This window comes from Periplaneta americana, chromosome 7 (assembly GCF_040183065.1).
Source record: "Periplaneta americana isolate PAMFEO1 chromosome 7, P.americana_PAMFEO1_priV1, whole genome shotgun sequence".
Lineage (NCBI taxonomy): Eukaryota > Metazoa > Arthropoda > Insecta > Blattodea > Blattidae > Periplaneta > Periplaneta americana.
Window position 1 is genome coordinate 86,828,249 of NC_091123.1, and position 25,749 is coordinate 86,853,997.

The following is a 25,749-nucleotide window of genomic DNA, read 5'->3' on the forward strand; positions in this document are numbered from 1 at the left end:
TTTATTTCCACAACGCTTAACATACTAAATTTGTAACGTGATTATACAGATATAATTTCGCAGCAACACATTTTCAGACGTGAACAATAATATTTTGAGAATTAATACAGTGTCATTTTCAGTAGGCTTATGTACATTCACATACTGCATTAGCAACATGACAAAAGTATCATTGAATTGCTTGTTGATATGTGTAAATTTTTTTTTCACTTCTTTGTATAAAATATAGTTGAGGACGTGAAAAACACGCAGTTTTTAAGTTAATGTCTGCAACTTTGAGCGACTGTCCTTGAGCTTCATTTTAATATGGCCATTACGAATGCTAGTGGCATTGAAATTGCAGTTACTTAAAATTGAATGAGTATCCTAGCAATATGTGGAATAAAAACATCTCCCTTTATTTTTGCAGTTAATATTGCCAATTCTATTACGTTTCGTATGAGTTTTTCACACCAATTCTTATTCGTGCATAATTTTGGCGGGTCAATATTTTGCAATAGTACTATTGGTTATTCAATATTAAGTAAATTATGTGGTAGCAATCCTTGTAGTTTCAAAGAATTCTAGGATTCAGTTGTATAAAACAGTCTGCTCACTATCTACAAAACTGCATCGAGGAATTCATAATACGGTCCTGGACTGCGTAAAGATACTTATTGCATGAATTATCTAGTTTTAGCCTTCATGATGTGTAACAACATGTAATTTAATTTCGTGTTAAAATTTCCATGACCTCGTGAAAGTCGATGTTGAATACAACAGACAATAATAAAAAACAATTGACTGTAGAAAACTTTGCATTTTAATTAAACATGAATATTTGATCTATTTATTTTTATTTTTTTAATTTTAATTAATCTAACATCCATTTGCACAATTTTAATGTAGCCTATGCTTTTCTCCTGGTTAAATGTGCAAACTTTGGCACATATTGGTCAAAGCGTGTAGATTTGTATAGAGAACATACACATACATATATACATACATATCCACATTCACTTTTATATATAAGATTTGTATCATAAAAAAATAAAATGAAGTTATATGCAACCTGTCCTTTGTTCAAGTATTCCCTTAGTCCTGAGGCAAAAGTCGGAATATTAAAATTGTGTAATTCTGATTCAATACATCACCTTGTCAGCATTCCATAATGTTATACAACAACGTAATAAATATATATATATATATATATATAATTACATTATGCTTCTCCATTAATCCTGAAATAATAAAAATATTTCAGTTGTTCTTTCATTTGGTCGAAATGAATCCTTATGATACAAAATTAAAGTTTAATTCTTTTTGTATAGAGATTGGTCGTGAAAAGTATGATTTTTAAATTTTCATTACCTGGTTACTTAAAACTAAAATTTCACAATTCTCATTGTACTATTTAATTATATTTATTCATACATATCTGTATCTATCAAAGAGGAATATGTGCAGCAAAAAGAAATGGAAAATAATAATAGCTATGAATGTAATGTAGTTTTAAGAAGAATAAGTTTTTTTTTTAAGACATGACTGTTATATTGCTCTTCAAAATTGATTTAAGGCACATAATACCATCTTTCGTGGCATAAATTGTTTTCATTTTTCTTAGAGTTTGTTTTATTCTGGTCATCGACAATTTTTAAATGCTCTCCACTGACAATTTATTCAATTTATTGAAAAGAATTAATATTAGTGCTTTATGTTCAAAGTTGGTGACACTGAAGTACAGCCATCTTGAATTTTTTAGTACTTCACCATATGTTGTGCCGACTACCACTGTATCGAACATGTAAATTAAATAATACCTCAATTACTTATAGCAAAACAGTGACAAATTTAGGAGTGTATTTAGACTCAAATTTAACTTTTCAAAGTTAAATGACCTACTATGTAAGAAAACATTTTCTATAATTCATTCCCTCAAACACTTTTCCAATGTTCTCCTCTCGGCCCCAAAAAGAATCTCGTTCAAAAGTTAGTAGTGTTCCATTTTGACTATTGTGATTCTCTATTCACGAACCAGAATACTAATCTTGTCTACAGACTACAGCGTGTTCACAATATCTGCGTTAATTTCGTTTGTAACATTAGAAAATTCGATTATATAATGTTGTCACTAAAATTGTTGTCTTGGGATCCTCTTAAAGAAAAAAGATTTTTCAATTCACTCTTATTACTATTTAAAATATCCACACTCACTTATCAAGCATCTCGTTTTGTTCACATTTCGTTACCTCGAACTCAGAACCTTCTCCCTATTTCTTTGCACAGAACATCCTTCTGCTTGTCATCTTTCAGTATATCACTTCCAGGGCTCTGGAATTCTGTCACTGACTTTGTATAATATCACAATTCAAATGTAAACACTGATTAACTTTACATTTTCTTCACTGTATTAATATGAGGAAATTACCTGGCTGAGTAGTTTCCAAGTGATATTCTTCATTGTCTGCAGCCTAGTGAAGGTCCGAACACACCCCACCTCAACAGGAAACCAGAAGGTAGCACCGGACCTTACTGGGCTTAGACAATGAAGAATATATGCATAAGTGTTCTGCTTATGGGCAGGTCTTTCACTGCAAACCCAGCATTCTCCAATCTTTCCTATTTTCTGCCTTTCTCTTTGTCTCCGCATATGATCCACATATCTTAATGTTGTCTATCATCTGATACTTTCTTCTCCTGTTCACCATTCCTTCCAGTGCATCCTTCAGTAGTCAGTTCCTTCTTAGCCAGTGACCCAACCAATTCCTTTTCCTCTTCCTGATCAGTTTCAGTATCATCCTTTCTTCACCCACTCTTTCCAACACAACTTCATTTCTTATTCTGTCAGTCCACTTCACAATCTCCATTCTTCTCCATATTCACATTTCAAATGCTTCTCCTCATTTCGTCGTAATGTTCATGTTTCTGCCCCATGCAATGCCACACTCCACACAAAGCGCTTCACTAGTTCCTTCCTTAGTTCTTTTTCCAGAGGTGTGCAGAAGATGATTCTTTTCCTATTAAAAGCTTCCCTTGCCATTGCTGTTGCTGTTGAATACCACTTCGAAACCAGGCAGCCAAGTAATTTCCTATGTTAACACAGTAAAGAAGATACAAAGTCAATCAGTGATTATATGTGTTAAAACAATGAAGAATGAAATGTAAATTAAAGAACCATATCCTTCTCCATGGAATTGCTTGCTGCGATGCTTAACTTAGGATTAAGCAATAATAGTAAATATAATAACGGACTGTCACATTATAAATTTTACTCTTAACGTGTAATGTATTATTATCATCACTGTTGCTTTTAGTCCCCTGCTGTGGAGTAATGATTAGCCTGCCTGACTGTGAAATGAGCAGGCCAGGTTTCAAATCCTTATTGGGACAAGTTTCCTAGTTGAAATTTATTCCGAGGTTTTCCTTCAACCACTTGAAGCAGAATTGCTGGGTAACTTTCGACGTTGCCCTCGGACTCATTTCGCCTTCATCAGTAGCAAGAGGACATGACGGACGTGGTTCTGTCTGCAGGAGCTGCATATCCCACAGGGGCTTGAGCTGCGGGTGAGTGGGGGAATGTTGCTCCCTCAGATGGCCCCTTGGTGAGTCGTGGAATGGTTGGTGGTATGGCCTTCTGGTTAAGGATGCAGCAGATTCAAACACCAGCTGCCATCGATCTGAGGAGGCCGCAGAGAGGGAGGTATGGTCTGCATGCTGTGGCTGAATCGTGCCTTATAGTGCTAGAGGAGTGATCCTACAAGAACTTCAGAAGTCATCCCACAATAAACCTAAACTGGCCCTCCTCCAGAAAAGGAAAAGCACTATTATTTCCTCTTTATTCTTATTTGTATTTGAGCTATATGGGTATGTGCTCTTTAGTCTTCCCTTGTGATCCTCTTGGAATTGAATGTAATTTTCATTATTTACTAACACTGCTTGTATGTGATGTTTGCTGTGATGGAAGAGAAGACCCTATGATCTTAACCATGTCAGATTAAATAAATAAATAATAAATACATAACAAATGAAGAAATAACTAATAAATAAATAGCTAATAAGTAAAAAAAATAAAGAAGTAAATAAGTACCGGTAAATAAATAACACATCTTATTTTTTCATTATTCCTTATTTCATTTCTGACCAGTCACGTGAGTTCATGATAGATTAAAAAAGAATAAAGTATGGAATAGAAGTGAATGTAATAATGTATTGGGTGAAGAGATTGTAGTGAAACTGCAATGTGGCAATCCAGGTCTAAGACGAAATGTTAAGCAGGGAGTGTGCTACTGGTGATATGCAGTGCTATACCTACCACAAATTATTAATATAAAATATTACTAAATACAAACAGTTAAAACATCATTTACTGACTGAAGTTAAGAAAGGAAATTCTGAAACTGCCTGCAATCTTGTTCCATATATTTGTCGAACCTGTTTAAAAAGTGACGGATGTCTTGTTGTAGTTATTGTTGAGAGCTGGAAGCAGTATTATCCCAAATCAGTGTTGAGTTCAGACCTTGCCCTTCTACTATAATGGGGGGAGATGAGTCTGACACCAAAAGAAACAATAATTCAGATCTTACGTAACAACAGAGGTACCTTCAACTGGAGTGACTTTGTCTCATTTTCAGCACCTTTTTCCCTTCAAAACATTTTTATTGTGTGAAAAGTATTTTTGTAAATTTCTCGAATATTATTCTCAAACTGTTTAGTGACTAATGAGTAATTTAAAGCCAATTTGCAAAGATATTGAAATTTCCACATATTTTTTTCCAAAGAAATGGGACAATTTCACCTCGGCCTGTGGTGACTGTCTAGAATCTCGAAAACCATTCAATAAGCCTTTACAGGAAATAGTGAGACAATTTCATCCCTACATTATCATACAACAATGAATCTCAATAAACAATAATAACTTCAGTAGGTGAAGGATATAATACAATTCCATGAAAATTTCCATCTATTTTCAAATTTTTAAAGTAATTTAAGGAGTACAAAAGCAGACACAAAAAACTGGAAAATAAACAATAATAGAGGAATTATTTGCAGTAGTAATCATTCAACTCTAGGACTGAAAAATAGCCTAGTTGTTCCTCTTCACCAATGCAGGTCTCAGAGGGTCAACTTTCCTCAAAATGCTCTCCCATTCATATTGCTGAGATGCCAGCTCTTACTTTGTTAATATTGTGCGCAAATCTCGCCATTAATTCAGGGTGATCACAGAGAAAACTTTTGATCCAATCAGAGGCTGGGGTATTATCCTTGAATTTAGGCACACTTACACCTTTGCCTGGCAGATAATATCGCACAGATATTTTAAAATCAGTTTCATCCACAAGAAACCCAAACTCTGATAACTTGATAAGATGGTCAACAAATGATTGTTCCTGCCTATTGTTGAAAATCTTTTGCCCCCCCCCCCCCCCGCCCCAGTGTTTTTGTGTGCCTGTTTTTTTTTTTTTTTTTTCCAGTATGTTCTCCAGAGTGGTAATAGGAATTCCATAATTTATGGCCGCTTTTCTTTGCCTCAATCGCTTCATTAAGACACCATCTACAGCTTTCTTCAGAGTTTCTTCATTGTAGGGCAGGCTGCCTGCTGAGGACACAAACACGTATGTGGTATGATGGATCAATACGTATCTATATGAAAAAAAAGCAAGTACCAGTACTTGTTAGTATTCATGTATAGCTATAAATGCAAATCAAAAATACATAAATTCATTTTCAATGCTAAACATGAGCAAACTTTGATGAGACAAAGTCACTCCAAATCGCTGTTAGAAATGTCACATTTCCCTATCCTCAACACAGTAACCTAAAGTGTTGGCTCAATAATTGTAACTTTCAAGTAGACAGTCCACACCTGTGCAGTAACGGTCAGCGTGTCTGGCCCCGAAACCAGGTGGCCCGGGTTCGAATCCCAGTTGGGGCAAGTTACCTGGTTGAGGTTTTTTCCGGAGTTTTCCCTCAACCCAATACAAGCAAATGCTAAGTAACTTTCGGTGCTGGACCCCGGACTCATTTCACCGGCATTATCACCATTTCATTCAGATGTTGATACAGCGTCGTAAAATAACCCAATAAAATAAAAAATCAAGTAGATATAGTAAAGAATAAAAACAAATACTTACCAGCTTACTGAATTAAGTTGAGACACCTGTTGCAATAGAAAGTTTGCTGCACAAGAAATTCACTGAAAAATGTAAACAACACAATAGCTCCAGTACAACCAACCGTGGAACCACAAAGTCCAGTCTGAAATTTCCATACTGAAACTGTTCTGTCATATATCAGAATCAGACATTAGTAACCTGTTTCATTGGAACAAATGTGAGATTGCATCACTTATATTTTTCCGTGACATGAGACAAAGTCACCCCAACTGACGGTAGTCTATGTGAAAGGGAACAGAGAAAAATGTGGTCAATTAAAGAAATAGAGCTTTCATTTGTTTTAAATACTACTAAATGTTGACATTGGTACCCATTAACTAAAAATGTGAATATTGTTACGTATAACATGGTGAATATGAACTATCCTTCTGTGTAAAATTATCCCATAAAGCCGGTGTTAAGTATCCTTTTACATAAACAGCCTAAATTTAGTAGTCCTACAATAGTAATAACTGGCCAATTAAATTAGACGAATGCATCTTACAGTAACGTTTCTAAAGTTTTGAATAGGTTTGATATCAATACCCCCCCCCTCCACGTTTTTTTAAGAACTTCAAAGTCAGTTTTAAATGCATTTCACACAGTTTGCAAAATGTACAGTTACCCTTAAAAGGAATGAGACGACTCTTGGTCGTCAGAAGTTAAAGTTCTACAGCGCGGTTCACTCGATATCGACGTAACGATACATAACATGAGAAATACAGCAAGAATTGTTACGAGGACCACAACAAGGACAAGGACCAAAATAAGAATCACGAAAAAGACAGCCATTTAAGGCCACAATTTCACAACATAGCTAGGGTCACAAGCTATCATTGCTTCTCTGTACCGAATGGCAAATGCCTGCTATGGGATCTACATTCTAGACTGCTGTTGTCACTGTCTTGTCTCGCTAGCTCATATAGTAGCATGTCGGTTCCACTGCTCAACCGAAACGTCTCGTGTTCGATCCCAGGTGAAACTTTTTTTTATTGAGGTGTAATTAATTTCTTCAGAGTTCCTAGACTATCCAATTTGTCGAAAAATATGAATAATTTATGCCCAATTTCTGGGTCTTACAAGTGGGCTGAACCTCGTCAAAAAAATAAATCTTACTTGAAAGTTAAGAGTATTTTTCCTCAAACAAAAATCACAAGAAACAAAAAGAGACCTGTCAACTTAAAATCTTGTCCACATGCCATCAGCTTCTATTACAGCTCTAAGTCGGTCCGGCATGGATATCACGAGATTGTGGAATAAATTCTAATCCCCGGCGAGATCTTCCCAGGTTTGTATGTATTTATTCACACGCAATGGGTATATACCCGGTGGCAGTGGTAACTAATTACACTCAATAATGACAATAATAAACTTATTAATTAAACATACAATTAATAATAATACTAATAATTAATACTAACAATAATTAATAATAAAAATAATAATAATAGTAATAATAATAATAATAATAATAATAACAACAACAACAGGGAATATACTAAATTAAATGAAACGATCACTTAAAATAACATTTGAAATAAATCTAATTTGTATCTTACAACTAAGATCGAACTAAAACCCACGAGTATGATATGTTCATATCTGCACAAGTACCTTTCAACATTACACTCATTTCGCTGTCAACTCACTCACTGCACTGGAACTACGACACATTTCACTGATTCTATCCTGATTTCACTAACACTTCAAAAACATTTCACTGTTCAAATACTTTGCACTGCCACTATAAACTATAAAGCTTCACTGACAGGAACACGTTTCACTTACACAGCACACTTCACTGACACGACATACTTCTTCACTGATACAACACACTTCACTGACACTGATGTACTGACTGTAATAGAAGCTGATGGCATGTGGACAAGATTTTAAGTTGACGTGTCTCTTTTTGTTTCTTGTGATTTTTGTTTGAGGAAAAATACTCTTAACTTTCAAGTAAGATTTATTTTTTTGACGAGGTTCAGCCCACTTGTAAGACCCAGAAATTGGGCATAAATTATTCATATTTTTTCGACAAATTAGATAGTCTAGGAACTCTGAAGAAATTAATTACACCTCAATAAAAAAAACAACTTGATCCCACAATTCGTCTCGATTTCGAGGGCGTCGGTGGGCATAGGTGGCTATCCTTCTCTTTTTCAATTCCGCCCATAAATTTTTGATGACATTCAAATCAGGTGACTTCGGAGGCCAATTAATGATTTCGATCTCGGGTCTACTTTGAAACCATCTTTGAATGCTTGCGGCATAGTGCACGGGATGGTTATCCTGTTGGAACAGCAATGTTCCTTCGGGAAAACGTTCTAGGGGCGGAAGGAAGGAATATATTTTCCAGAATGTGCTCGTAAGTTCCCGTATTAAACCGGCCATCGATGCATTCTATAACGCCAGGTCCATAGTAAGGCATCCACCCCAACACGATATCACAGTCTACTATATACAGTCACGAAGCTTGAGTTTTGAGGGTGCTAGAAACAATAGACTGTAACGGTACTATTTTGCATTGCCTGTAATGAAGCGATATTAGCGATCCTAGTGGTGAGCAACACCCTAATGTTTGCATATTTACTACGTATGGAGCTTCGCGACTGTATATACTAGACTGTGACAATATGCTAAAGCACCCCGATCTTTCACGTCGGTGCACATAGCGCTGATCATGTGGGAGACCATCCTCACGATAGACACGGACAGGACTTTTGTAATCACTCGAGATGGTTGTTTCGTCGGAGAAAATTACATTTCTCCAATCGAAATCCACTCGATTGGTAACGAAGGCAAGACGGTCGACAGCTTGTGCTTCCCCCAATATTTCCATTTGCGCAGCCCTCCGGCTCCTAATACCGCGGTTCCTCAACCTGCTGATCACAGTCTGTGAAGAGCCGGGAAAGTTAGATGCTGCTCTTATTTCGTTAGCAGTCCGAAAGGGGTCCTGTCGAACTTCCTCGAATAAGAGAGCATCCTCTTCCAATGAAGAAATCCGGGGACGCCGAGGAATAGGGCGATTTTCGACCTCCCGTGAATTTTGGTAACGATGAACCCACCTCGCGGCTGTACTTCCAGAAACACCAACCAAACGGCCAGCAGATCTAGCCCCATATCCAGCCTCAACTAGAGCTATAACTCGCTGTCTCATGTCACGTCGGTTTGCCATTAAGATGAGAAATGAGGGATGATGATAATACTTTAGTGTAGACAATGACTATTTAACGTGATATAGAATTATTGAAATAAGGGTCATTTTGCAACAGTAAGAGTTAATAAATCAACTCTAACTTAAATATTTAAATAACAGGATATAACAGGAAGTCCAATTGTTGCGAAGCTAATCAAATTAAATCTAATTACATTAAGTAAACAAACCCAACGTTATGACACCACATTGCTACAGCTAAATTGTAGGTTATTAACATAAGCATTGAATAGGTCCGTGCTTATGTGTTGGACGACAAAACCAAACATCGAAAAGTTCGAATCTTGCCGAGGAATGTAACTTCTTGCTTTTTATAATGTAAATCAGACTTCTAACTACAATCATTCGTATTTCTTAATATTTATTAATATTTATAGCCAACATTGAATTTGTAAAGAAAAGACTTTAGAAATCTCATATGGAATTTGTGATCTGTAGTGACATAGACATAGATTATCTCTCGGAACTTTTCCGCAAAAATAAATTAAATTCACTCCTTGAAACTGGAAATCTTAGTCGTAGACTCATTTCCCCACCAGCATACAAGCTGAAGTAGCACAGCCATTGATAAAAGTTTTGTACATTGAATTAGACTGAATTCATATTCGGCAGCACCTGTAATCAATGGCTTGTATGAACATGATAAACAAATCCTGTTTCCAATGTTACTGAACAATTTCAAAATATTAATTTAAGAACTAAAAAAGGGTCGTAAATGCTTTATCTAATGATTATTTACATTTATGTCTACAAAATGAATCTTGGAAAAACGTATATGTTACTGGTACTAATGATATTAAGAGTAAATGTATTGTATTTTTCACTTCATTTCAGAATCACTTCAGTGGATCTTCTCCACTCAATGTTGTGAAAAAATTCAAAAGTAAAATCATGTAGATAATGCAGGGACTTAAAAATCTTATGTGTTAAAAAGAAGAATCTATATGTAATGAGCTGCAATGTAACTATCCTCATATTCTTAAATACTACAAGAAGTACAGTGTAATTTATCAAAATTTATGAAAGAGGGAAATAGAACACATTTGAATAGAAAAGTACAAAATCCAGATAATGCAATTAAAGCTATTCGGAATATTATTAAAGTTAAACTTGTAGATATCCTAAGAAAGAAAATGTTTTTTCATTGAAATTAGTGATTATAAAGTAGAGGATCCCAAATCTATTGCAAATTCTTTTAACGTCTTATAGTATATAGTACAGAAATATTATTGACAACTTAAACATTCAAGATTTTGCAAAAGAAACTGCAATTAGTTACTTAACACATGCATTTAATAGTTAGTATTAATATATGTAATTAATCAATAACTGCAACAGTGCTTATACATTCAATCATAACATGAATTAAATTGAATGCACATTAAATTAAACACGTAGATAAAATAGTTAAAATCAACTGAAGGGGTGAGAATGAAATAATCCAAAGCCACACTTTTAACAAAAATTGTTTTGTGCGACTGCATTTATTACACATATGGGAAAGCTACTAATAAAATATTGTAATAATTACTCAACAAATGACATGGCCTAAGGACTCTAAACCTTTGTAATCGTTTGTCTGTGTGGCTTAGGAATATATTTTTAATTTCATTTTAATTGTTTTTAATATATATATATATATATATATATGCATTTACATTGTATGTGTGTGTGTATAAATGCATTCATTAGATTAACGTTTATAATATTATAACTTGTAATTTTGTAATTTCTGTGATCATTAACACTTAATCTGAGGACTTTGTAAAACTCTATTTCAACGTTACTTAGAAAAAAAATCGTTGATATAGACTAAGAATCGAACTCGCTCTCTTCTACACAACACGCAGATATCTTAGCTTCTGAGCTATTGCAACGACACGAAAGCTTTACTTTCTGTGCGGAGTGTCGATCTAGTCATGAAGGTCCATTGTCGATTTAACTACACGATTTACGTATATATTTATCTCTTATTTACGTAATATTATCATATTTTTTGCAGTTTTTGAAGTGAATTCCGGAACGATGCTAGTAACAAACCAAATAGCTTGAATCTAAGTAACTCAATATTCGTTATCTTGTATATCAGTGCTCTGGTCTCAGATCATGCGCAGTGTTTTACATCTGAGACTTAGGAATATTCAATCGTCTCATTCCTTTTCAGGGAAACTGTACATTATGCTTGGCTGAGGACACATAACTATATTATGTAAAATTTTATTGTGTGATTCCTTAAGTTCGGTCTTTATGCAGACCAGCAAAAATTGCCTAGGTCCTGGGGTAGCTCAGTCGGGAGAGCATTCGCGCGCTAAGCGAAGGGTCCCGGGATCTGAACTATTAGCACTGCCTAAATGAAGCGTTCCTTTCTTAATGGACACTATTTAACAGAGATATAGACAACTACTAGCGTGTAGCGCACAACTAACTGCTGACAGGCAAGCGACGAATCAACAATGCACAGAATGTGTTATAAGTTACTTGTGATTGACTGCAGAAAATATGATTAGAAAAGTATTGTAATTTGAATTTCTGGATCTGATTCGCCCGGATTTTAAAACAGACGGAATCTAAAATTTCTTATATCGTCATCTGGAAAAACAAATAAAAACAATTAATGCTGAAACATGCCCGATTTTCAACAAGTAAAGATGCAATTTGGCATGTTCTATTATTGATGTACGACGTACAGTACGTGACCATTTCAATGTGCTGACTGAGTGTCGGCAAAACTATTAAGAAACTCATAAATACATGAAAAGGCCCGGTACTTTGGTCCTCCGTTGTGAATTCGGTGGTCTCTGGCTGGGTTACAGGTGCGGCACCAGACGTGCAGGGAAAAGATGGCGAGAAACACCACCCTCTTTTGTTGCTGAGAGGAGAGTGAGAATTCGGTAGACGATTAGGGTAATAAAATTCATAAAATGTCATTATTGGGAGAAAAAGTGAAAGGTTATTGCCATGTGTCATTTCCAAAGTCTGAGATTTTCAGCTATAGTGTGGTACGCAATTCGTTTGAATTTTACTTTGTCTTCTATCTTTTTTGAAGGACCACAAGGGCAGACCTCGTGGACCACAGGTGGTCCGCGGATCATAGTTTAAGAAACACTGCCATAGACTTGCTAAATAACCGCGGGTGTTCACTCGCTTGTGTTTCTTTACTTTCAGTGTAATTTTGATCTCAATACAGCCGATGTAGAACGTGTATTTCATTCAATAACGATCGCCATAACTTTATTGTTAAGTCCGCGGAGTTAGCACATCTGCCTCCAGACTGGCTGGCCCGGGTTCGATTCCCTGTGGGTCAGAAATTTTCGTGTAAAATTTCTACCTCGGTACTAGGAGAGGCCGGCGGCCCCCTTGGTGCTATTCGACAGGAATAGGCTACGTGCCGGCACCGGGATTCCCCTTCTCCCTTCCTCATTATTCTTATCCATTCCCTACATTACACTTTCACGAACACTCATCCTAGGACATGAAATAAAGGCCCATTCACAATGAAAATTGAACATAACTGTAACATAAACACAGAATAATTTTCAATAATTTCAAGAAAAAAATTGTTCCGGGGCCGGTATCGATCCCGGGACCCTTCGCTTAGCGCACGAATCCTCTCCCGACTGAGCTACCCCAGGACCTATACACGACACCTTCACAATTTTTCCCTTATATCCACACAACTCAATGTTTAATTATTCAAACCTGCTTTACAGGGGCTACTACCTGAAAGCCAAATTTGCATAATAAACACAGAAGTTTGCGGCCAAATGGGATCATTCACATAAACACTGACATTAACATTGCCGTTACATGTTAACATGAAAGTTTGAAAATTCCAAACTTTCATCTTATGCTTACGTGATTTGCAAACAGTACACAATCGTGGAGCGCTGAAGTAGGATATATGACAGAATATGAGGAAGTGACGTCGTTGTTACGTTTCCATGGTTACCAAGTATGTTCCCATCGTGAATCTTCTTGATTTTACGGTGAAGTTTACATTTTTAAGTTAACGTTTACGTTATGTTTAATTTTCATTGTGAATGAGCCTTAACTCTCCACAGATACACATCATGCACAGCATGGCTCGCCGAAGTGGTGTGCAACTTGAAAATGGGTCAGAGTAGGCCTACTGCCATCTGTCCACAATATGCGGAACCCCGAATCACGCAAGTGAAGTGGGTAGGCATTGAACACCATGCATACATACATACATACATACATACATACATACATACATACATACATACATACATACGCCTACATGTTCTGCGTCAGAGCAGGTCTTTCACTGCAAACACAGCATCCTCCAATCTTTCCAATTATCTGCCTTTCTCTTTGTCTGCACATATTATCCAGTATCTTTAAGGGCGCAAATAGCCATAGTAGCTGACGCGCACTTTTTAAACTCCACTATCTATCTATCTATCTATCTATCTATCTATCTATCTATCTATCTATCTATCTATCTATCTATCTATCTATCTATCTATCTATCTATCTATCTATCTATCTAATCTAATCTATCTAATCTATCTATCTATCTATCTATCTATCTATCTATCTATCTATCTATCTATCTATCTATCTATCTATCTATCTATCTATCTATCTATCTATCTATCTATCTATCTATCTACCTACCTACCTACCTACCTACCTACCTACCTACCTATCTAATCTAATCTATCTATCTATCTATCTATCTATCTATCTATCTATCTATCTATCTATCTATCTAATCTAATCTATCTAATCTATCTATCTATCTATCTATCTATCTATCTATCTATCTATCTATCTATCTAATCTATCTATCTAATCTATCTAATCTATCTATCTAATCTATCTATCTAATCTATCTATCTAATCTATCTATCTATCTATCTAATCTATCTATCTAATCTATCTAATCTATCTATCTGTCTATCTATCTATCTGTCTGTCTGTCTGTCTGTCTAGAATCATCAGATGACTGAAAGCAAATAATGGTCTCTTAAACCAAATTATAGTAATTTAGCAATTACTTCTGATGAGAAAATTTAGTTAAATAATAACGTTCTTCTATCTATCTATCTATCTATCTATCTATCTATCTATCTATCTATCTATCTATCTATCTATCTATCTGTCTGTCTGTCTGTCTGTCTGTCTGTCTGTCTGTCTGTCTGTCTGTCGGTCTGTCTGTCTGTCTGTCTGTCTGTCTGTCTATCTGTCTATCTATCTATCTATCTATCTATCTATCTATCTATCTATCTATCTATCTATCTATCTATCCATCTACTCGTATCATCTGATATCTTCTGTCTCGAGTTCTTCTCCCGTTCACCATTCCTTCGAGCGCATCCTTCAGTAGGCAGTTCCTTCTCAGCCAGTGATCCGACCAATCCCTTTTTCGCTTTCTGATTAGTTTCAGCATCATTCTTTCTTCACCCCCTCTCTCTCCAATACAGCTTCATTTCTTATTCTGTCTGTCCATTTCACACTCTCCACTCTTCTCCATATCCACATTTCAAATGCTTCTAGTCGCTTCTCTTCACTTAGTCGTAATGTCCATGTTTCTGTCCCATACATTGCTACACTCCATACAAAGCACTTCACCAGTCACTTCATTAATTCTGCTTCCAGGAGTGAGCAGAAGATGCTCCTTTTTCTATTAAAAGCTTCCTTTGCTATTGCTATCCTCCTCTTGACTTCCTGGCAGCAGCTCATGTTACTGCTTATAGTACACACCAAGTATCTGAAGCTTTCACTTGCTCTACTGCCTCATTTAGTATCCGCAAGTTTATCTTCTTTATTTTTCTTCTGACAACCATGGTCTTCGTTTTTGAGGTACCGGAAATTGAATTTAATTTGTTAAAATATGTTACAAAATGCTGGGTCATTTTATTATAATAGTGTCCCTGTGTGATATTCAAAACTGTCGCCCTCAGTAGCCTTGATATAGGGCTGGCCTTCCATGCTTGAGGTTGCAGCTTCGATTAGAGTTACTGGCATGGGAAAGAATTCCGGCACACCGGCGACGCTAATACAACATCTGCAGTTTCGAGCGTCGTTAAATAAACCATATACAACATATTTAAAACTGAAGATATTATGTTAAATATTAATATAAAGAATAATGTGTAATGTTATTCGTTCAAATTAATACAGAATTATTATTACATTTTTAATGTATGTTTTATTTAGTAAGTAGCTTATCTTTTAGACCCACTTTTTAATTATTGCATTTACGATAGGGCGATATTTTGGCTACGTTTTGTTACGCAATTGGTTGGAATGGAAAAACGTGGCAACCCCGCACAACATAGGAACTGTGCAGATAAAAACCAGGGCTATAGAAGGAAGGGCTGGCTCATAGCGAGTCGGAAAGTGATGCTGTCCTCCCAGCCGCTGTGACGTCATCACGGTACACAGCAAGTCCGCTCACAAATACAACGTAAAACTCCGTTGCAATAAGTGCTGGAATTATCGACCAAAAATAGGGCTAAAATCAACACCCCTCAATAACAAGTTATAAAATTAAACCCTAGGCATATGGCCTGTTTCATTCAATATTTTATAAACGCTAGTTGTCTTTAAAGACTTCAGTTTTAACAATTTCGTCGCTTTTCAAACTGATGTGCCTACTGAGCTATTGCTTCTTTCTTAAATATTTTGTGGTAGACTTTTATTTCCTTTCACTTGTCACATTTCCCTGCTGATTAAATTTTATATCCTAGGTCAAGGAGAGGCATTCCTTCATACATGGACAAGGTTGCTATATAGTATGGGACATGTGGACTGAAGCTGCGCGCCAGAACACATCAATGACGATAATGATAATTAGACTATTATTATAATATTAGTATTGTTAAATATTATATTATATTGTGTATTATAATCATATTATAAATATACGTGACTGCTGGGTTTGCAGTGAAAGATCTGCCCTTGGGCAAAAAAATCGATCAAGAATGAATATTATATCTGGAATGGAGCGTATTAAATGGACAGACAAAATAAGAAATGAAACTGTGCTAGAAAGAGTGGATGAAGAAGAATAACGCTGAAACTAATCAGGAAGAGAAAACGAAATTACCTGCGTCACTGGCTAAGAAAACTGCTTACTGAAAGAAGTAAAGCTCGGGACAGAAGATATCAGATTATAACATTAAGATATAGGGAAGAGACTAAGAAGGCGGAAAATAGGGGAGATTGGATAATTTTGGGTTTGCAGTGAAAGATCTGCCCTGATACAGAAAACTCTGAATGACTGTATATTATTATTATTATTATTATTATTATTATTATTATTATTATTATTATTATTTCGATAACCAATAATTTCACTCCTGGTGGAAGTGCATGAAATCAAAGGGTTTTAAATAATCAGTTAACTACATTATATGGAAATAATGGAACAAATGTTTACCTTTTGCTAAGTAATAGTTAAAGATGTATATTGGTGGCAGAGTAATCTATTTTCATAAGATTGGTAAATTATCAAGTACATTTCATTCTATAATGATTCAGCTTATTTTATTTTTTCACTCATCTAATGAAGTTGCTGTTTTCTAAATGACTTCATCCACTTGGCATTCTTCTTAGCGCTGTTCCTCAGGAATTCTGCTCTCTGCCCCCGATTCAAGGACCTCAATCTTACAAATATTCTCACACGTGCATATAGTTTGATAGCCTCGGAGCACACGTTTGAAAACTTAGTTTCTAGCAATATTTTGAAACGTTGTATTACTTGTTGCTCTTTGTCAATGGAGTTCCCGTGCATAGTTTTAAATTCAACTTCAAACATTTGTATAAAATTAAAATTAATAACAAGATTAGTTTGACTAGGATAACAAATCAAGGCGTAAAACAAGGTTGTCCGCGTCTCCTTGTTTATTATATATATATATATATATATATATATATATATATATATATATATATATATATATATATTAATGCACTTATTGAGGATTTGCAAATTGATTTGGCCACACATTTTATGATCGATAACAAACCCCTTAATACTCTGCTCTACGCAGATTATTTAATTATTATATTAGCTAACACCGAAGACAACTTACAAATGGCAATTCATAGGCTATATCAAAAAGAAAAAGAGTACAATTTAGAAATTTCTATACACAATACAAAAACCATGGCCTTTATTGGTAAAAATTCTATAAGAACTGAAATAGTTATCAATAACTTAGGAGTAGAGCAAGTAAATGCTTTTACTTATCTTGGCTGTAATCTCTCCTATATTCATTCTCCAGATATAGATAATAAATTAGCCAAATTTCAACAGCTGCTAACAACAATTGAGGAGTTTGCCGGAAGAAGGGCGTATACGTCAATATGACGAATTGAGATATATGCAATCTAAAATTTTAAAACGCACCTGAATAAAATGTTATACACGCACGCAGCCCTGTCCTGCAGGTATGTACAGTACAATCAAAACAAAATTTCGCTACTATAATTATTCACTTCATTTTAAACCATTTTCCCGAAGAAGGGCGTATAGGTCTATCCGCCTTTCTTCCGGCAAAGCCCTCAATTAGAAATACACTGTTTAAGAAGATCCGGCAAGACACAATTTTGAAATTCTACAAAACAAAGGCCATTCCAACTTTGCTATATGGATCAGAAGCTTGGACTCTAACAACTAGTCAACTGAAAAGAATAGAAGCAGCTGAGATGAGATTACTAAGACCGCTAGCAGGCTACACTATGACCATAAATATAATGAAGGCATCCGACAAGAACTAAATATCGCAGCCATTACAGAGACAATCGACAAGTATCGGAGCAACTGGCATGAGCATGTTCTACGGATGCCGAATGATAGACTACCCAGGAGATTATTAAATTACAGACCCCTTGGATACAGAGATCGTGGACGCCCGAAGAAGCGATGGAGAGACGAGCTTTTCACCTGAGTCGGAACAGGCCAAATGACCTAATCCTGATAGCTATTGATGATGATGACATTTGTATAGTTTTTTTCCACTCTTCGGAAGGTTTAGTTAATCCACCGTAAGACAAAATCCCTACCCAAGTGTTTATAAAAAAATAATTTTCTTGTATGTAAGAACCAAACCAGAAGATTTATTACCAATAAGAAATATGAGTGCAAGGAGTAAGCAGGAAATAATTAAAAAATATGCAGCTGAGAGAAGTAAGCTTGTTTTTCAGTATTTATTGCTTGACTGCAAAGTTTAAACACTGTATTCTAAAACATTTACCTTTTTCTTCAGTAAATAAATTTGTTTTCCGCGTTCATCACACTTCAGACAATGTACTTCAGACACTACAGACGTTTCTTCAGATCCCTGTGTAATATTTACATATTCTGAGCTGCCGGTACTAGGTTCTAATCTTGGCTTCTTTGGACTCAATGTCTGAAGGTGATTAAAAGCAGCTTTTCGAATATTTCTCTTTTGATATCTATCTTCTCGGTTTGAGTCACTTGCAGCCTTGGAACTTGGAATATTTAGAGATGGGAGCGCATTTTTCTTCAATATCTTCCTTTCTTTTAACCCCAAAAGCCTGTTCTTCATATCATCTTCATAATCGGTCACACTTTCGAAATGATCACTACAGATACGTGCACACTTAATATTCACTTGGTCCTGCCTATGACACTTGCTTTCCCACTCTTTAGCTAAAAGCACATCTTTCGGAAAACAGTGATAAATTACTTCGTGAGTGTGACGAGAGTCATTCGAACAGTTCGCTACAGCACAATTCACCATTTTTAAACTTAAAATACTATCATTAATAATTTAATTATTATTATTATTATTATTATTATTATTATTATTATTATTATTATTATTATTCAATACATAAAGAACTGTAATATACGCTAATTACACAACCAAATAGGCCTATATTACGAAACGGTGCACGTGAACTTGAATTACATTCAACACTCGTAACTCTGCAACCCTCACCGAGACAAACTGTACCGCAGTGACGTCAGAAAGTGGTGGGGTGGCTAGAGGGAGAGACTCAAGGCGGCAAGCTGAACAACAAAGCATTGAGCCAGCCCTTCTTTCTATAGCCCTGGATAAAAACAGTAACTTTAGAATCACGTCTGTTTTATGTTACACACGCAGCGCCTATTCAATTGATACTGAAGTGGTTTGTGGTATTCAAGAAACAAATTGAATACGTCTCTATTCATCATGCACTAGGGCGGTTGATCTTCTCTCTGTTTGTTGTGTGGTAATATGAATACCGTGAACAGGGATAGGCCTACCAAAACTGAAGTTTACGACTTTGCTGTAATTTAAAAACTAAAGTCTGAAACACTAGTGTAACAGAATAGCTCCCTCATTTAAGACATTTCACTCCTGAGTGTTTCATTCAGTAAAATTGTCCTCTGTATTTGTTAGTGTACATGGAAGAAAGCGTTCCGCGCCGTGGCGCTGTGTTTGAGGCAGTGGTACATACATACATACATACATACATACATACATACATACATACATACATACATACATACATACATACATACATACATACATACGTGTTCTGCCCATGGGCAGGTCTTTCATTGCAAACCCAGCGTTTTCCAGTCTTTCCTATTTTCTACCTTCGTCTTATTCTCCGCATATGATTCACATGTCTTAATGTCGTCTATCATCTGATATCTTCTTCTGCCCCGAACTCTTCTCCCGTTCACCATTTCTTCCAGTGCAGCATTCAGTAGGCAGTTTATTCTCAGGCTGTGACCCAACCAATTCCTTTTTCTCTTTCTGATCAGTTTCAGCATCATTCTTTCTTCACTTCGCAACTTCGTTTCTTATTCTGTCTGTCCACTTCACACGTTCCATTCTTCACATTTCAGATGCTTCTCTTCACTTCGTCTTAATGTCAATGTTTCTGCCCATACAATGCCACACTCCAAAAAGCATTGGCTTCGTGGGCCTTGTCTAATACATTGTAGAAGCTATGTGCTAGTTAGGCATTTCTGTGGCAACTGGTTATTTTATGCAATAGCCCCATTGCCCAATTTTTAAATGTCTATAACTCCATATCAACAGACATTTCTAGCAGACTTTGTAAGGGACGTTCAGGGGAATTGACGGCTTTGGTGGAAAACATATTTGCAATTCAATCATTAATTTTGATCATTCATGAAGGTTACTTTAAATTGTACGTACTGTATACCCTGAAAACTCTTCGCGTACCCCCGGTTGAATACCACTGATCCAGGGCATCCCGTCTAGAATTCGCATTACGAAATGCGCGCTGGTTCGAGTCCTCATGAGGGAAGAAATTTTCTCATGAAATTTCGGCCAGTGTATGGGACCGGTGCCCACCCAATATCGTGATACATTTGGGGAGCTACGATAGGTAGCGAAATCCGATAACGAAAACCAGCTATAACGTCTGGGTAGATTATCATACTAACAGAGCGTTTAGAATAGAAAGTGTGGTAACTCGGCAAGGGTCTAATGGGACTTTTAAACCCCCTAGTTTCGCCTCGGCAGCTGAGCGAAACATTGGCGTGGCGATCGTTCTAAGATTGCAGTTTTCCTCATAATACTGTGGACAGAGCATGTAGAACTTGTTCTGCTATGGAATTAAGAAGATATTTCTTGTGGTGTTCGGGTGATTTTTATTGTGCCGTTTATGTGAGCGAGTAGTAATAAGCCTAATTGTTTTGTTCTTGATGTAAATCCAATTATAGATACTCTATAATCTGTAAGGAAGAGACTTTCTTTTATCCATCCATAGACTAGACTATTTTTCAGAAGTGGTGTAGAGCAATTCCACGAACACAGAAAACTGTTGCTCGTTCTTATATCTGTGATATCCATTTTTCTGCGGTTTTGATTGTGATTTTTTTTAAATTATGATTTATTTAACGACGCTCGCAACTGCAGAGGTTATATCAGCTTCGCCGGTGTGTCGGAATTTTGTCCCACAGGAGTTTTTTTTACATGCCATTAAGTCTACTGACATGAGCCTGTCGCATTTAAACACACTTAAATGCCATCGATCTCGGCCGGGATCGAACCCGCAACCTCGAGCATTGAAAGCCAGCGCTATATGAACTGCGCTACCGAGGGCGACTTTTGATTGTAAGAGCCGATAAATTTATTATTGCCAGTAAAGAGGTAGGACTTCCACGCAAGAACTGGCGACCAAAACCATATGCTATAACACATATTTTCCCAAACTTGCCTCGATATCTTAAAAAAAAAGAAAAGAAGAGAAAATATCCAACGAAGAGGACATCAATCCGTTATCCGTTCTCATAACAATGTATCCTTACCAAGTACCATCTGGCTATGACCAATTCCATTGACGCTAAATAATCCAGCAGTTGATACAGCATCGTTAAATATCGGAGTAAAAAATAATTGGATGTGATACCCGAAAATCAGAAGAACACCTTAGTTGATCATGCGCTTGTATCCATTTATGTACCATTACTCCACACCTGAATGCCCAAAATTATGTCTAGTTACATTGGTCGTAATTCCTTCCAGTGAATGAACTCCAGACCAGCATTTCAGCTGTTTAGTGTGAGTTTTTCAAAATCGATACATTTTTTAGAGTCATAAACTGTGATGGGTTCGAGGAAAGTGAAAATACAAAAGAATTCAAAGGTGAATGACCGACCTTGCAGATACGTTGAACTCAAAGACTCCCTCGTCTGCCCTGTACAAAGGTTTCTAGCATTACACGATTTTAGAAAATATATGACACGTAATTGACAATATAAAGAACACGTTTGCCTAAGAAAGAACCCTTGAATTATTTAGAGTGGCAATTCAGAGCACTAGCGAATATATTAATTCTTGTGGGATAGCAGATTTAAATATATTCAGACAGAAAAAAAATTAACTAAGATCCTCTAGAGCGATATTTTGGAATTAGAAAATGATTATCTTGTGATGATTACCATAGACTTTCTACATGTGAAGATTTTTCAATCTATGTGCCGGTTAAAAATGTGCTGTATTAAAGTGCAAATTGTGAATTCCTAATTGCATCCAAGCACCTAGCTTCTACTTCATTAAATATGCATGTTTAATTATTAATTATTTTATTTTTAATAATAGCACTTTAGCCGTAATTAACGTAAAAGTTATTTCGGTAACAAAAGTACAGTATAATTCTACTTTGCACCTAGGCTAGAACTTAATCTGGTTTACAATTTTATTACATTTGTTTATTACGTTTCCACATCATAAGAGATTTCTAATCGAGCATATGAGAAAGTAATAGACCTTATGGAAAAGTCGTTAATTTTATATTCTCCAATAAGTAGCATGCAACTACTTAATACAGTGCTACCAAATTGTTTTAATTTTACAAAACACAAAATAACCTAGATATTTCAAAAGATCAAAACTTACATTAGCATAGATATAATATCGAAGCTTAATTTATGAATCTAAGTTGCACGTAATATTTTTTGTTCCTCTGAATTACGTATAAACCAGATACAACTGCAACTAATGACTAAATAGTACGTAGATAAAAACTATTGGTGAAGATAAAGTGTCTCCTTTAATATATTACAATCTTTCTTGTGTATAAAAACTATAATTTCATGTCAATGCGTACTTTATAATGCCATAAAAATTTTCAGTTTTGCGATGCTGTACTTTTTTTTGCGTATTTCTGGCTGAAGCCGGCACAATGTTCCATTTTTCGGTTAATTATTATATTTACTATTCAGGGTTGTATTATGAGAATCTTGAGAAAGGCTAGCCCCAAATCGAGGGAAATAGCATACCTAACGTTAGTGCGACCGTTAATGGAATACGGAACTACATGTTGGGATCCCTATAGAATATACCAGATAAATTCCTTAGAAAGAATCCAGTATAGGGCAGCGAAATTTGTTAAAGGTAAAAGAGAAGATGGAAACGATACGATAAAAGAACTTAAATGGGAAACTTTGGAAAACAGACGTAGGAAAACTAGAATAACATCATTGTATAGAGCACATCTAGGTCAGAAAGCATGGGTAGACATAACGGCTCGGTTAGAAAAGCCAACGTACTATGGTAGGAACGATCATGATTTTAAAATCAAATGTAGGAAACAGAAAACGGATGTAGGTAAATTCTCATTTTTAAATAGAACTATAAATGAATGGAATGACCTACCTGCAGCGGTCTTTGAGGGCTCTCCTTCCTTAAGGAGATTCAAGAATAATTTAAAAAGTTGTATATAAAGTGAAAATTAAAATTAAGGTGACATTCAACATTTAATTTTTTTAAGGTAACATGTATTTATCTAGGCTGACGAGTTTACTTCCTTGGTTTGAATTGTAAATTATTTAAAACTAGCGTGTAAGAGGGCCTTAGACTAGAAATGTTTAGTTTAAATGTAGTTCTGTTTATAAGTATGCATAAGGATGTAATTATTTGACTTATTTGAACTGTTGTATCAGTGAAGCGAGGTGAGTCAGTGAAGTTATGGTTTTACAGTGCAGTGAACAGTTCCGATCAGTGATAATTTATAGCGTCAATGAAATGTGTTCTATAGTGTCAGTGAAATGAGTTACAGAGTGTCAGTGAAATGTGTGCTAAAGTGTCAGTGAAATGCGTCATAGTGCCACTACAGGGAATGAGATGAGAGTAAAGTGAAAGACTATTGAAACTTATGTAGGACCTATAGATAATTATGTAGGTTGTATTGTAAAATTAGGTATTTTATTTTATGTTTTATTATTATTGTGTTAAATTGTATTGTGTATTATTGTTGTATTGTGTGTAAAATTGTATATGTGTTATAAAATTGTATTGTGTATTGTAAATTTTATTGTGTATTGGTTATCATTTTATTGTGTATTGTTAATATTGTATATACCACTGCCACCGGGTGCTTGCCCACTTGCAGTGTAAATAAATACATACATCATATAACTCACAATTTGTTAATATAGTAATATTACATTTTTAAAGAAGTAAAATATTGTAACTAAGTACTTTACAATACATTCTTATCTAATGGGTTATTTTTAAAAACCTTTTTCATTCACTTGAATAGCGATCTTGAAACTGGGCACTGAAAATAGGGCTAGCGCCACTCGGCTACGATCCACTGAACTAGAGGAAGTAACGTCTTCTACCCGCTCTGGCAGTAGTAAAAAACTATTGGTGAAAATATAATGTCCCATTTGATATATTATATTATACTTTCTTGTACATCGAAAACTATAATTTTGTGTCAAAATGTACTTACAACAACACAAAAATGTTCAGTTTTGCGAAGCTGTACTTTTTTTTTTTTTTTTTTGCGTTCTTCTCTCTGAAGCTGACAGAATGTTCCAGTTTACTGTTGATTATTATACTCGTATTTACGATTCAGGAGTGAATGATATAACTCAAGAGTAGTTAATGTAGTAGTATTACATTTTTTAAATAAGTAAAATATTATGATAAACTATAATATACTTTTATCTAGTGGGTATTTTAAAAACATCTGCATTGACTCGAATAGCGCTCCTGAAACTGAGAACAGAAAGCAGAGCGAGCGCCGCTCTGCGACGAACCGCTGGACTAGTGGAAGTATCGTCACTTTCTCTTCTACCCGCTCTGATACTAACCACAGATACCTTCATTCTGGGTGAATGATCGTACACCTCTTCTTCGGCATGTGACGTCGGTCTGGGCCTTAAAACGGCTGCGTTGTCAATTATTATTATTATTATTATTATTATTATTATTATTATTATTATTAAGAACATTTATTTTTCACGTACAGTAAGCATGAGTCCAGTTTGAAAGATATGTTTAGGAACGAAATAGTAATTCGCTTTACTTGTCACAAAGGTTGAGTTCATAACTGAGCACAGAAGAACCCACCATGCGGCTTCAGAGGGGGATTAGTTTACAGCAATGCTTAGTTCAGCACACGTGTCAGTCGCCATTGTGACGCTGCACAAGGAAGGACATCACCGGATACTGGTAGCCTGGCTTTTCAAGGACTGATCTGGAATGGGTCCACAACCTTAAGGCAGCGGTTCGTGTCTTTCGTGTCCCTTGACTAGGCTTTTATTGGAACTCTCCTCCCACACCATTTTTTACCACATCATATAAGATGTAATAAAACGATTTTGTATGTATGGGTAAGTTTTTTTTATATTTAATATAATAGAAACGAACTTGGAAAAAAATCAGTATTCATTTTATAATTGTTTAAAGTAATGTAATGAATGGAAGGAGTCCATTATTATACAGCTGTCAAAAAAAAAAAAGTGGCCGCACTCGTGAACAGCGAATATTTTCAAAGTCCACTTCGGGTCGCGGCGATGTTACACGATGCATGTGCTTGTACAAGCAGTTCCGGAACTATGAAAGTGTTCCATATCTGCGCCTCGTAGACCAGCGGTAGAGTGCTTGTTTAATGATTCAAAGGATGTGGGTTCGGGCTTTCTTC

General features: G+C 35.8%; 1 long non-coding RNA gene across 3 annotated transcripts in view; it reads left to right on the plus strand.

Moving 5' to 3' along the window:
• LOC138703259 (uncharacterized) overlaps positions 1-25,749 on the plus strand; it is a 97,560-nt gene that overhangs the window by 28,572 nt on the left and 43,239 nt on the right. For all 3 annotated transcript variants that reach the window (XR_011333016.1, XR_011333017.1, XR_011333018.1), the window contains exon 6: positions 3,511-3,679. This is a non-coding gene — a long non-coding RNA (uncharacterized lncRNA). The remainder of the gene's footprint in view (positions 1-3,510; positions 3,680-25,749) is intronic.